The sequence below is a fragment of the Phyllostomus hastatus genome, unplaced genomic scaffold (genome assembly GCF_019186645.2).
Source record: "Phyllostomus hastatus isolate PE091 unplaced genomic scaffold, TTU_PhHast_1.1 phas_contig_524, whole genome shotgun sequence".
Classification (NCBI taxonomy): domain Eukaryota; kingdom Metazoa; phylum Chordata; class Mammalia; order Chiroptera; family Phyllostomidae; genus Phyllostomus; species Phyllostomus hastatus.
In genome coordinates, this window is record NW_025333900.1 from 11,823,778 (window position 1) to 11,838,169 (window position 14,392).

Genomic DNA, 14,392 nt, shown 5'->3' on the forward strand with positions numbered 1-14,392 from the left:
GAGAAATGAAGACTTAATGTTCACACAAAAGCCCACATGTAAATATCTGTAGCTGTTATTCATAATACCAAAACCTGGAATTAACCCAGATGTACTTCAATGGAGGAACTGTTAAACAAAACTATGGTACATCTATACCATGAAATAATACTCAATAATAAAAAGGAAAATCTATTATTACATGTAATAGCCTGGAATAATCTTCAGAGGATTTTAATAAAAATAAAAAATCCACTCCAAAATATTACACACTGTATGATTCTTGAGCCACATATAATATGTAGATTCTCTCTTGAAATAAAAAGTATTACAGAAATGGAGACCATATTAGTAGTTGCCAATGGTTAAGGAGAGGTCCCAGTTAGGAAGGAAGCAGATTCAGCTCTGAAAGGACAGCACGCAGCACCCTTGTGGTGATGGGAATGCTCTGCATCTTGATTGTAATGTCAACATCCAGGTCGTGATATTATACTATTGTTTTGTGGGATGTGTCCTACTAGGTGAGACTGAGTAAATGGTATGTGAGATCTGTTTGTGTTATTTCTTTCAATCACATGTGAATGTATAGTTATCTCAAAAAATTCAATTAAAAACCAAAATTTATGTACCTAAAACAAAGTAATTTCTATTCAAAAGATAATTTTTCCATGTACTAAATGTATAAAAGTCATGGCTTCAGATACAGTTCAGTTCATATAAACATTCCTCAAATAATGCAAATGTTCAATAACCAAAGTACCAACCCAGAGAAAATGTTCACTTGCTGCAGAAAGTCAGCACAGGTTTCAGTGGTTTGTGAGGAAAAAGAATTAACAAGCTGCATGATTTTAAAACCTTTGAATACCACTTAGAAACAAAGAGCTTTTTCTGATGCATAAATTGGGCAATTGTATAGTGTTTTGTTTCTCCTGAGAAACATATGCAGTCTTCCCTAGAACAGCCAGTCGATTAAAAAGACCTTAAAAAGAGGCTTTCTTCTTTTGCCTAACTTTGTGAGGTGAAATTTTAAAAACACCTATAAATGTATTACTTAAATTATTGTTTATAGAGATAGTCCTATTTTATAATGCTTTATGCAAGGATAAAAAACACTTCTCAAAGCAACAGAATACTATTCTGTTATGTAACTATTCCAAAACACCTCTATCATTTTGTTCATTATCTATTGTTGTTTTTTCCTTTTTAACACCTCAGTGCAAAGAAGCATTTATCTGGGCTGTTTGCTTACTCACATGGAAGTTTTAGGAAAAGGAAGGTTTAAAAAACAAAACAAAAAACAACAATCTAAGTAAATTCAGTATCATGTCTTGAATCCCTGAACACCATCTTCTGTGCAAAGCTGTTAGCTTACTACTTTTCATGAAAGCTGAAAGCACATTACGGAGCTATCTTTTGTCAGTCAAGCACTTCCACCACATTTTGACTTAGTAGGCCTAAAAGTTACCATGGTAACTAATTAACTCCTGGGTCCTGAATATATTAGACTTCATAGCAGAGAGACTGTTTACATTTTGTAAAATGCTTTTGTTCTAAATAAATTAAGAGACTATGCTAGATGCATTAAATCTTAATGCAAATTAACTCACCTCTCATTAAACTGTTTCTTGGAGTTTTTAAACTCAGCCTCAGAATTAACAGGCTTTATTTTCACTTTTGACTAGCTCACTCTAAACAATAGTTAAAATATGTCTCTCCTTTTTTTGTTTTTAAAAATGTCATAATGTTTGTTGTTTAATAAACTTAATCTATATTCTTCCACATCCAAAGTCATGTTTCTAGTGAATTTCAATGCATTTTACTGTTAAAATAAATATTGAAATGTGATATCTGTTTTTTGTTATTTTACCCTAACAATTTTAACAATATATGCAATTCATTAAAATAATATATTTTTAAAAAACAACATAGTTTCTAATTATACAGTATTTGAGACAATATGAATCAATAAAGCTTGTTTTATTTTCTAATTTCCACCCAATATACTTGTCACTTCCATTTATCTAAAATGAAAAAATTAACTTTTGAATTCTATATTTTATACCTGTAGATATTTTAAATGCCTATATTTATGATATAGAGAGTTGATAAAATAAAAAGCAAAAGGATATAAATCTCTTTTATCTTTATGATAGTTGTCCCATTTTAACATGAGAAAAAAATCCTAAATGTCAGCAAATAACCTGCTTATGGAGGAATAATAAATTTTACAATGATTTAAATCCATTTGTTATTCATCTGAATTTTTAAATAAATTATCAAAATAATTATATACTTTTATAACTTTGCTGTAATATAAATCAGAAAAAATAAAATATTATTAAAACTTAATACACCTCTTATAAAATATATTTTGCATCCATCTCTGAGTAGTATAAATTTCACATCTTAATATTAAGACAAAGAATAAGAACTATTTAACAGAAGAAAAACACAGATGTTGCTCTTCGCCAGAATCTCTTACAGTGGAAACTTAGATGCACCTCAAATCCATACAACCACAACCATTACCTTTTCCATTAAACCTGCTTCTTTTGTGTTATTCCTTTATTCACTTGTGGAACCTCACCCACCCTCTTAACCCAGAATCTAGAAATGATTTCTTCTATCTACCACCCCCAACGCACACATCCAAAAGGTCACAAATGTTTTAAAGACTTTCTTCTTCACTTTCTCTCCATTTTCTGTTCCCATTATCTTAGCCCAGATTGTATTCTCCTCCATCCAATAAAATATCCTCCTAACTGTTCTTCTCACCTCCAAAGTTGTCCTGCACTACTAACTTATCTCTTTATTAAGATCCTTCCATTCCAGTGCATTTAATAATTCAATACTTACTGAAGAGTATAATGTTCTATACTCCTAGATGCTGAAAATACAATGAGTTTGACACTGGTGCTCCACCCAAGCCATCCCCAGCCACATACAGTACCTCTGTTTCCATGAAGCACCGCCCTCTGTGTAGGATCTCCCTGTGCTGCAGCCCATTATGCAGGAGTCCACCCTCCAGCACTGCTGCAGTCTCCAGAAACAGCCCCTGTGACCATTATGAATGAGCTCATTCATAGGATTTTGATGACTAGCTCAAAGAAAAATGATGTGTAGTCAAAAGGAGATGACACAGATGAAAAACACATACATGAAAGCAAATGCTTCAAAAAGAGGTATAAATTAAGTGATGTGGGAATGTAAAGGAAAAAGTGAAGAATAGGCCAAGGAGCAGTTTTCCAAAGCCCTGGATAATTTCAATGCCTGGTGAATGAGGGGAAACCAAGAAATCCTGATCTTCCAGAAAAATACTAAAAACCTTAGGATGCAACAGTGGTCCTTTATTCTCTAGCACAGGTATCTATTTCACTCCATTCTACCAGCTCTCCATTCAACCAAGAATCCACACACTCATTACATTGCTCGTAAATTCCATGCTTTCTCCTGACCTACGTTTTTGCACATGCTGGTTGGTTCCTCAGCTTCGGCTCCTCATCCCTTATGTGCCTACACATTTCTTTTTTCCCTTAAAGATTCAGCTCAAATGTCACCTTCACTAGTGAAGACGTCCTTGATCATTTGCCTGCCAACCACATGCAAAAAACATTTGGATCACTCCTCTATAGAATTCATAATTAGTGAAGATGGGGAAACAAGTACCTTCATGCACTAATAGTGGGAGTATAAATTGGTACAATCTCATTGGAAGACAATTTGGTAATGCCTAATGAAAATGTTCATGCTAGTTGATTTCTCCATTCTCTTGAATCCTTCTTCCTCTCTAACTAAAAATATGGCCCATGAGAAGGCAAACATATTTGTAGAAAAGTGTTATTTCACTTTCACTAATAATATTAAAAATTGAAAATAACCCAAATAAGCAGCTCTATAAGAATATATAAGTAAATTATGATAAAACAGGAAAGGAGAGCCAACCAAAGGATGTTTAATTGCATAGGGAAATATTATTAACATAATATTAAGGAAGAAATAGAATATAATATTTTATGAATAACTTTCTTTTAAAATATTAAAATGTGCAGATTAAAAATATTGAAATAAGATATATTAAATGCTATAGTGGTTAACACTGGATAATAGGTTTATGAGTAAATTTCATTTTTTTCTTCTGTTGTATTTTCTAATCACTATAACATCGAATAAATATATTGAATTAGCAGAGTGCTAGACTGAACTAATCCATCCATCCATATAGTCATTCATCCATCATTGAAAAAGGTAATTCCAAAGCTTTGTGCAGACATAACCTACATTATGCCTTATTTCTGCCCCAAATCACTGAAATGCATGGTACCAGGGTCCTCAGTCCTGGCTTATCAGACAGAGGAAGATTGTCTCCAGATAGTATGCTTTCAAAAATTGGACACACAGTCATAGAGAAATGTGAGCTCTTGCAAATGAATGCACATTTCATAGACTCTGAAAGCTTGCCCTACCATGGCATTGTGACTACTAATGACCTTCAAAAAATGAGATATTCATTATATCCAGGTCATACTGACATTTTCTTATTACAGGAAAAAAATCACTTTCAAGTCTCCACTGAAAAGTCAGAGAAAAACTTTATAAATTCTATGTAAAACTAATTCTCTCTAACTCATGCTGACTTTTTTCTGTTTTACCACGTTTATTCTTAGGGACATTTTGGGATAGAGGTTGGTATGTTCAGAGCACAGAGAGGATGTTACAAAGACCCTCCAGTGCTTATTTGGAGAAAGAAAGGTTTCCATTTGATATCTGGAGCTCTCAAGCAGTGAAATGAAGATACTGTCCCATGCCCCTACCCTGTTGATAGAAGAGTCATATAGATTACTTCATTGTAAAAATAAATGTAGGTAAGTTTTGTCATTGACTTTTGCTGATAACCATGTGAAGAAATGGTAATAAGGAGGATTGTATACATCATATATGCAGTGTTTTTCAACTGGTGTGCCATGACAGGTACACTGGTGTGCTGCAAGGATGTTTAAAACATGCAACACCTGACTGTTTAGTCAGTGGCATTGATCTCCTTTCCCTTAGATTGTTAAATTTTTAAAAAATGACAATAGCCAATAGCTGCTCAGTATAAATGAATCAAAATTATACCTATTTTTGTCAGATTGGCAAAAAATATATATTTTTGGTGTGCTACAGAATTTTAGTAATTAGTTTATGTGTGCCATATGATGAAAAAGATTGAAAATCACTGATATAAAGCACCACACCTGTGGATTTTCCAGATGCTTTTAATCTGAAAGCATATTTTTTTAAAATACTGAATGTTTTAACACTTAAAAGTTGGGTGTAGAGAGGTTTGAAGAACCATCACCCCTCTGAATGGAATTTTTCTTTCTCCTTGAACCATCAGGAACTGCCTACATTCCGTACCCTCGAGAGAGAGAGGGCTTGGAGGAAAGCTGCCAAAGACACGCACAGAAGAATCTGTTGCTAAAAAGCAGCAAAGCAGCAGGGCAGTCAACTTCTTTCAATGACAGCTCCATTATCACACTGATTGATTGTTTAAATAAGAGAGAGGAAGTCAAAAAAGAAAGAAAATCTCTCATTTTTTTCTACAGGCTAAGCAACTTGTAAACAGAATTCCTTAGTAAGTTTACCACAACACAAAATAATGACTTTACAGGTCGTGGTGTCACTCATAAAGAAACAAATCCTTGCATTTTTTTCAACATTTTGTCACTTAAAGACAGTCAAAAGTTTTTTCATTGCCCTAGACATCATTTTATTTTGCTAGCTGTCATTTTTGTAGATAGACCACTGATCTGCAGTATCTGAGAAAAAAATAAGCCGCACAATTCTTTCCTGCAACCAGCAACCCTCACAAATTTTTTAAATGATTTTTCAGAGTAGAGTGATTTATTTCACAAAGATTCATTTTCAGAAATGAAGCTTTAAATGAGCTTCATAGCTCAGTCTATGAAAGAACACAGACTCGTGGAGATAACATATGCCTCATTCTTCCTGCCTGTGTGGGTCCTCTGAAGACACTAGCCCAAAGCCTCAGCAAAAACTGAAAGGCACGCTGGGACTGGAGTCCTTGATCTTCCAGGAATAGGGCAGAAGGATCAAGGGAGAAACCATACAGGCATAATAGTCAACCCTGAAGGTTACAATGCTTGCTTGCTGTGTGAGTTGTGGTTGTTAACTCACCTTCTCTGTTAGCATCCCCCCACATACAAAACAAAGAAGGCCCTGTTGCTTAATGCTTTCCAAGCTCAACAAGGAATCATATCAAATAACAAATTCCATTTCATGAAGCCCTTTGAGGTCTCTCAGAATAGTAAATCTCCAAGTACAAAGCACCATGAAAAGCCAGTGACAGATTTGCAGTCAGCTGGGAAGGTACAGAAGGGAGAGGTATGTGGTTTTCTTTTTCTAAGAATATTCTATGAACAGAGGCTGTAAGAAGAGACAAAAGATATGCTTTTGTAGTGAGAATATCAAAGGTGAAGGCAACGGATTTTAATTTTATAATTCACAAATAAGGAATCTGCAGGCCTGCAGTTCCTAGAAAGAACAAAGGAAAGCAAACACTAGCCTCATCTCTTTAAAATTCCAAAATCTCTTCTTACATGGGGATGGAGACTTCATTTTTTTTTTGCAAGTGGCTCTTCCTAGTTTTTAAGAGGGTTTTTTAAAGATTTATTTATTTATTTTTAGAGAGGGAAGGGAGGGAGAAAGAGAGAGAGAGAGAAACATCAATGTGTGGTTGCTGGGGGCTGTGGCCTGCAACCCATTCATGTGCCCTGGCTGGAAATCGAACCTGCAATGCTTTGGTTCGCAGCCTGCACTCAATCCACTGAGCTATGCTAGCCAGGGCTAAGAGGTTTTTATTTAAAAAAAAAAAAAGGGTCTGCATGGGTCAAAGCTAGCTTACCATCTACACACACACCCCAGTTTAGCATTTCCCCCTACATATGATATATCTCACTTTGCATTCTAGAGATATCTGCACACAACTGTTAAAAATATGTTGTTCAGGGTCGCAGTCTTTTGTAGATCAGTTATGTCAACTCCTAAGAGACATTACTAAACAACCAAAGAAATTATGGCCAGGCAATTACTGCCAATAGTCTGCACTGGTAGAGCTAAAATGCCTTTCCATTCCTATTGTACTGGAAAGAGACCTGGGTTTAGGTCAGAGAACCTGATTTCTAATGCTGATTCTTTATTATACTTTGGCAAGTCACATAATTTCATTTGCCTGTAAGAAAAGAGGTTTATTTCCTATAAAAGGAGAAGTTTAACTAGGTAAACTCCAAGACTACAACCAACTCAAGTTATTTGTGATTCTAATATGCACAGATGTTTTTTGAGTCACACGACCAGAAACCTCATCACCACTACCGATATGTATGTTAACATTAATGTATGATATCCTACAACTACAGTTTTAGGTTTTTGTCCTATATAACACTCCCCTTCTCCAAAAAAAAAAGACCCCTTTCAAATAGGTAATATATTAATTAACTGGTCACCTATGACCCCATATGAATGAGTTTATCAGGTCCTTTCTAAAGAGCACATCACTTCTCTTTTATATACATCACTTCACTCTTATATTTTTTCTTATATTTCTAATTAAAAAGTAATTAGATCAAATAATTGTTTTAATTACAAAATCAGAGATTACTATGTATATATAGTAAGTCTTGTCATTTGGGATATTACTTTCAGAAAATCATGAAATCTTTATGTTCTAAAGGCTATTGTTTCCCATAATTTAGTACTTACCGCTACCCTTCTGAATGTAATGATGACTGACATGGAAAGGAACACCAGAACTCAATTCTACTAGCTTACATGACTAGACTGTGGTGTTCAATATCAGGGTATTCTATTTTTAGTATCAGTCCTATCTCTGTGGAAAAACTGAAAAAAATTAGATTTTATATGAGATCTGCCTGGAAAAAATCCAGCCGTTATTAATATGATGAGAACAGTTTGCATGACATCATTGTAACCTGGCAGCCAAAGAGAGTGAACTGGAATGCACATGTGCAAACAATGACAACTTCACTGTACTAGAGGGGTCAGTAGACACCACTGAGTGACCATGTGTGCTGTGTGGCCATCACATTCAAAATGACTGAGAAAGCACAGCAATGAATCTGCATCAAATTTTGCATTCAGCTTGAACATTCCTCCATGGAAACTATTTGGATGATCCAGAAGGCCAGAGCTATGGGCAGCTGGTGACTGGCAGCTTCATCACAACAATGCACCTGCTCATGCATCACATCTCATGAAGAGTTTTTTGGCAAAACATCGAATCACCCAGGTGACTCAGCCCCCCTATATCCCACATTTGGCACCCTGCAACTTCTGCCTTTTTCCAAAACTAAAATTACCTTCAAAGGGGAAGAAATTTTAGACCATTGATGAGATTCAGGAAAATATGATGGGACAGCTGATGACAGTTGGGTAAACTGTGTATATGAGGTCCCAAGGTGTCTATTTTGAAGGGGACTGAGGCGTCACTGTCCTATGTACAATGTTTCTTATATCTTGTATCTTCTTCAATAAATGTCTCTGTATTTCATATTATATGGCTGGATACCTTCCAGACAGAACTCAAGTGACAGAAGAGAAGAGAATAAGATACAGAGCACTGAAGAAAGATGGAAATTTTAAGTATTAAAGAAACAGTGGTATAAGGAAAAATATTAATAAAGGGCTTTGAGATTGCTTTAGTCAACTAATGGGCACACATGCATAGTCACATATGCACACACACAAGAAATAAAGCATGATGTCAAAACTTAAGTGGCCATCATCTTAAAATAGACTGCTCTGGACATAGCTTGGTATACTTGAAGCACACATCAACCACAAACCAAAAATCTATAAGATATACAAGAAATAAGGAAAAAGTAATCCAAATGCAACACTACAGAAAGTCATCAACATATAAGAGAGCAACAGAATAAGAAAGGAACAGAGAAGAACTACAAAAGCAACAATGAAACAATTACCAAAATGGCAATCCATACAGACCTATCAATAATTATTTTAAATGTAAATGGCCTAAATGTTCCAATCAAAAGATGAATAAAGAAGAAGTGGTGCATATATACAATGGAATATCACTTGGCCATAAAGAATGAAGTCTTACCATTTGTGACAATGTAGATGGAACTAGAGAGTACTTTACCAACTTAAATAATAGACAGCAAAATACAAATAGCATATGATGTCACTTATATGTGGAATCTAAAAAGCAAAGTGAACAAATAAAACAGACATGGACCCACAGATACAGAGAACAAACTGATTATTGCCAGATGTGGGGAGGTTGGGATGCTGGGTAGAAAGGTAAAGGAATTAAGAAGTACAGATTAGCAGTTAACAAAATAGTCATGGAAATATCAAGTACAGCGTAGGGAATATGAGCAATAATATTGTAATAACTACATATGATGTCAGGTGGATGCAAGGCTTATTGAAGGAATCACTTTGTAAGTTATATGAATGTCTAATCACTGTGTTATACACCTAAAATTAATGTAATATGAATATCAACTGTAATTGAAAATTTTTTAATTTTTCAAAAGAACATATTTGAGGGTTTTCAGTTAAACAATTTTTTCAGCTTTGCTACATGCAAGTATATGGCTTTCAGCACACTGGATCTTCACATTTGGGAAGCATGCCTTGAACAAGGTTGATCATAAAAGAAATAAAAGAACAACTGGTAACACCAATAATCTTGATGATAACACAGCAGATGGTAGCCTCATAACAGAGAGACAAAACAGCATGCTGCATGTCCTCCAGATCATCTTAAACACTGAGGAACTAGCTGCCATAAGAGAGAGGCTATGATGCTTCATAAGTATGATCAGAACAGCATCCATTTCCAACACTGCACATCTAGTTCTCCTTTGTCCACACTTTCTGCTAACAAACCCCATGTTATAGATGATAATGGGAAAATTCTCTCTATTCTACAGATGCACTGATTATCCACAATTCCTCTAAGTATCACTGTATCTGTAGCTCAGAAACACATAATCATCACAATAATAGCTAAAATATATTGAGCAGTTTCCATGCACAAGACTTATTATTCATTTTGTACCTGGTACTGTGTACTGTGCTAAGAGTTCTATATGTATTATCTCATTTAGTCTACAAAACCACCCAGTCCTAATACAATTACAATCCTCATTTTACTGAGGAGGAAAGTGGGAATTTCAGTGGTTAAGCTATTGGGACAAAATCAAAGCCAAGTCTCTCTTATATTTCCTTTCATTGGCTCTTAAACCCTAAACTCTCCTTTTTTTCTATATATATTTCTATAAAAAAAAAAATATATATATATATATATATATTAAGCAGGGACTACTTAATAACAGATAATTCTAGAGTCAAAGAGGAGGGGTACAGAGAAAGTTCCTCAATTTTGGTATCACACAACTTGTATCAGACAGAGTCAGCAGCAGGAAATAGTATTCAGCCCAAAGAGACTTGAATGAAGAGATCATTCACAGATCTTTGGCAGGGTTAATGCATGACAGAAAGGAGACTGACATTCACAGAGACAAGCAATGGTGGGAAACCAAGGCCAAAGGAAGATGGGAGTTCTTCAAAGGAAGATCCAGTGTTACTGGAGCTGATGAAAGTGGAAAGGACAGAGCAGTAGCTGTGTAAGGTCAAGGCAGGAGAGCAAGGAAAGCAGGGTCAAAATACCCTGATGTCTCTCCTTCCTTTCCCCCTTTTTGCCTATGCTTTCCATTGCAGACCCAACTGAAAACCGTTCAGCAAGGGAACTGAGATGATAGAGTCTTTAGAAGCCAAGCTCTTTAGAAACACGTTTCAGTGCAGACAGTGGAGAATGGATCCAGGGAGACATGCCAACACCCTTGTACATAAAGGAACTGGAGCCCATATTCCTGCCTCTGTGCTGAGATTGAAGTCAAGGTTAAAAGTCTAACACTAACCTGATAGTCAAAAACAGTTAACACTTTTCAGATTGTGGCCTTTAAAAATTACCATACCCTTCTGCCCTACATATTTTTTGTCCACTTAGATATGCCCTTATGTTAACCAAATGCCACAGGTTAACATTATTTCAGAAAGACCAAAAATCTGCTTACAGCAGAAGAAATTTTCATGCCTTGAAAGTGTCACCCATAGTTATCGGGCTGTGTTCTTCCTGATACAGAAACCCCAGAAGTCAAGCTCTACAAAAATGATGTGAGATATACTGATGCAATCGTAGCAGAAACATGAAAGCTGCAATAAATAAGTAAAGAGTTGTGTAAGGAGATGGGGAATGATAGAGGCTGAGGGGTAGAATTATGTTATAAGCAGAGTAAAGAAAGTTATACTTACCAATTGTGGCCTAATCGAGTTCAGATCCCCTTGACACTACTAGAGACAAAGATAGACCAAATGGGAGCGACAAAAAAATGTTTCAGGAATTGATCTGTCAAGATTCACATCAATATTAAAATACTGCTTCTATTTTCAGGAGATATAAAAGTAGTTCAAATCAGTATTTACTATTTTACTTCATAGTTCTAACATTTCAGATTGAAAGAAGCAATAAATCAGCCCCTGAGTCAGATATTCAGTTCAGTAGTGTGATTCCAGAGTACCCTCAATGGTGATATTTAAGAAAAAAATAATGTCACCTTATTAGATCATGTCAGGCTTTTCTTTTTTAATCTTGAGAATGATTCTAAGTAAGTTTTCACTGGTCAACATAATGTATGAATCAACAAAATTGGGTAAACAAACACTTTTTGGAAAACATTAAGAGCCATGTATTGAAACTACACGTGCCAACTTGGGCATTTTCTACGACCCACTAGTTTTCTCCAATAGGAAATGAATTATGTTGCCATTTCATAATTCTCTCCTAAATCATTTATGCAGGTATCAAGGAAGCATTTGACACAATTCAGAGCCTCATGATGCTTTTAAATAAAACATTTAAAATGTGAGGCATAAATGGGGAATTGCTGTGGATTAAAATACATGTAAATAAAAGTGGCAACTTTTGAGGAACCAAACATTAAGTGTTCTTGGGGACTTATGGCTTTGCCAAGGATGTGTTTCTCATTGCTTTTCTTTTTCTTTGGATTTAGATTTGCCTTTTAATGTTGAGATATATGCTGAGAGGTTTTTTAAAGAAAATTTGAAGATTAATGTGCCAGTACTATTTTCTACTCTGAGTTCCTACAAAAAATCTACAGCAAAGTAGTTTGTTGCTCCCACATCACATATTTATATTTATTATTATAAACGGTATAAAATATTAATTTGTTGTCTTTTCTTTTATTTACTTATTTTTATTGTTGACACTATCACAGAAGTCCCCATTTCCCCCTCCCACTTGCCTCTGCCCATCCCTCACCCCCCTTTCCCTCTGGGAACAATAATTTTCAAATTATCATTCATGATCGAATGTCTTTGCTTTTGGCTTGTGTCTCGTGCTATAAAGTCCTACATACATTTCCAAGTCAGGTTTGTTAAAAAGTATTTTTATTAATTTTGAAATGTAACATTATTTTTCAGCTGTAATTTTTCTAGCATGTATGATTGAAAATCACCCCAAACATGCTCTCTGATTCCACTGTTACAGCTTGCGCAGATCTTTGTATTAGCAAGCTTTAAAAAACAGTCCAAACCTTCCTTTTAAAATGCAGATTTTCAGTCTGACATTATTTTAAGTGGCCTAAAAAATAGTAAGTATATCAGGCATGAAAAGTGTTTCATATTTTAGAAAGCAATGTGGCATCCATGGCCTCACAGGATCCTTCCAATAATCTTCTGAGGCAGAAAGAGCAGGTGATACAAACTAATTTTGCAGTTGAGGAACTGAGGCTCAAAGAGGTTAATATCTTGTCCATTTGATTAATTGGGCTATAGTGAAGACAGCAGACACAACACGGGGTACACCCAACATGGCTTCCTGGCAGGATGGGGCTCAGTTTAAAGGAGAAGGAGGCTCCAGTCACACCTGCCTCCTTGAATCATGGAAAACTCAGTGGTCAAACTCTGACTATGTCTTTAGAGTCCAATATGGTAAATGCCCAGATTTCCTAGGCCAAGATAATAAGGAACCCTTTTAGGAGTGTCTTTCCCAGGTGCTCAGAAAGTCATGGAGTTATTACTGGTTAATTCCTTTGCTCCTTAAATCCAGTGTCTTTAATTGTGCACTCTTAGTCAGGACTCTATATTTTATATCTGGTTGGGCCACTGTCTTGCTATCTTATTTTGAAAAATGAACTTGACCTCACTGCTTAACTGGAGTAAGGGTGATCTCTCAGAACTGGTGTGTAAAATCTTTTATTACAATTGCTCTATTCCATCCCTGCAGAGGAAACTGCTATGTCAATCACAGATTAGGACTAGGTTAGAGGCCAGTAAATCTTAAGCAGGGTAGGTGGAGATATTGATCAAGGATGACTTTCTTAAAAAGGTACATAGCATCAGATATATATAGCATCAGAAAATGCATTCCATGAACTGTCATCAGTATGGTGGCCCCTCTGGAAATGTCGATGCCTAACAATGATGAAAAAAATTTAGAGTTGCTTATGAGCCTACTGATTTCACTGAAAACAAAACCACAAAACAAAACTGCAAAGCATTCTAGAGTGGGGGAAAAAGCAGCAGGCAAGATTTCAAAGGATATTTCCATTGCCCAAGTCAATGCTCCTGTTCAGCACGGCTAACCACATGGGTTAGTCATTATCATATCTTCCTATTATCCTCTCCACACCAACCAATTATTTACCAGATGAAACAATCTCCATTATACATCAAGTAAAAGCATTTGGCTGCCCTGTGTTTTGTCTAATTCTGGGTGGGCACAGTTATAAAGAAACAATTTAACATGTGGGAATAGCATTCATTTGCAATAGGTTATGAAGGTGCTACAGAGCCTTTGCTGGTAATAGAGCGTAGATGATTTTGCTGCAGACCATAGGGAATGATTTATGAATGATGCCTGCAGAAACGACCAGGGCTGGCCTCCCAATTAATCAAATTCCAAAGCACCTTTACAAAGGATGCTGTTCTGGTCATTGGAAGCTCATTAGTCGAAGACGACCTGTAGTTTTTAAATAGCCTTAAAAGAAACCACATAATGAAAATAATCTATCGGCTAGGAAATAATGAGTACTATCTCTTAATGAGAAAGCAAACCCAGTGGTATGTTTAATACAAATAACATCCACCCCAAATCTGCATAAATTGTGGAGGAACTGTAATATATATTTATAAAATAAGAAATGACCTTGTTTGAAGAGGTACTAAAACTAAACAGCCAGTGTCCTTATTACTTTCCTCACCATTACCTGGTATGAGAAGCATTTACTCTTTCCCTTTGTTTTAAAAATTAGTTTCATTGTGTTGCGATAATGAAAGTAAT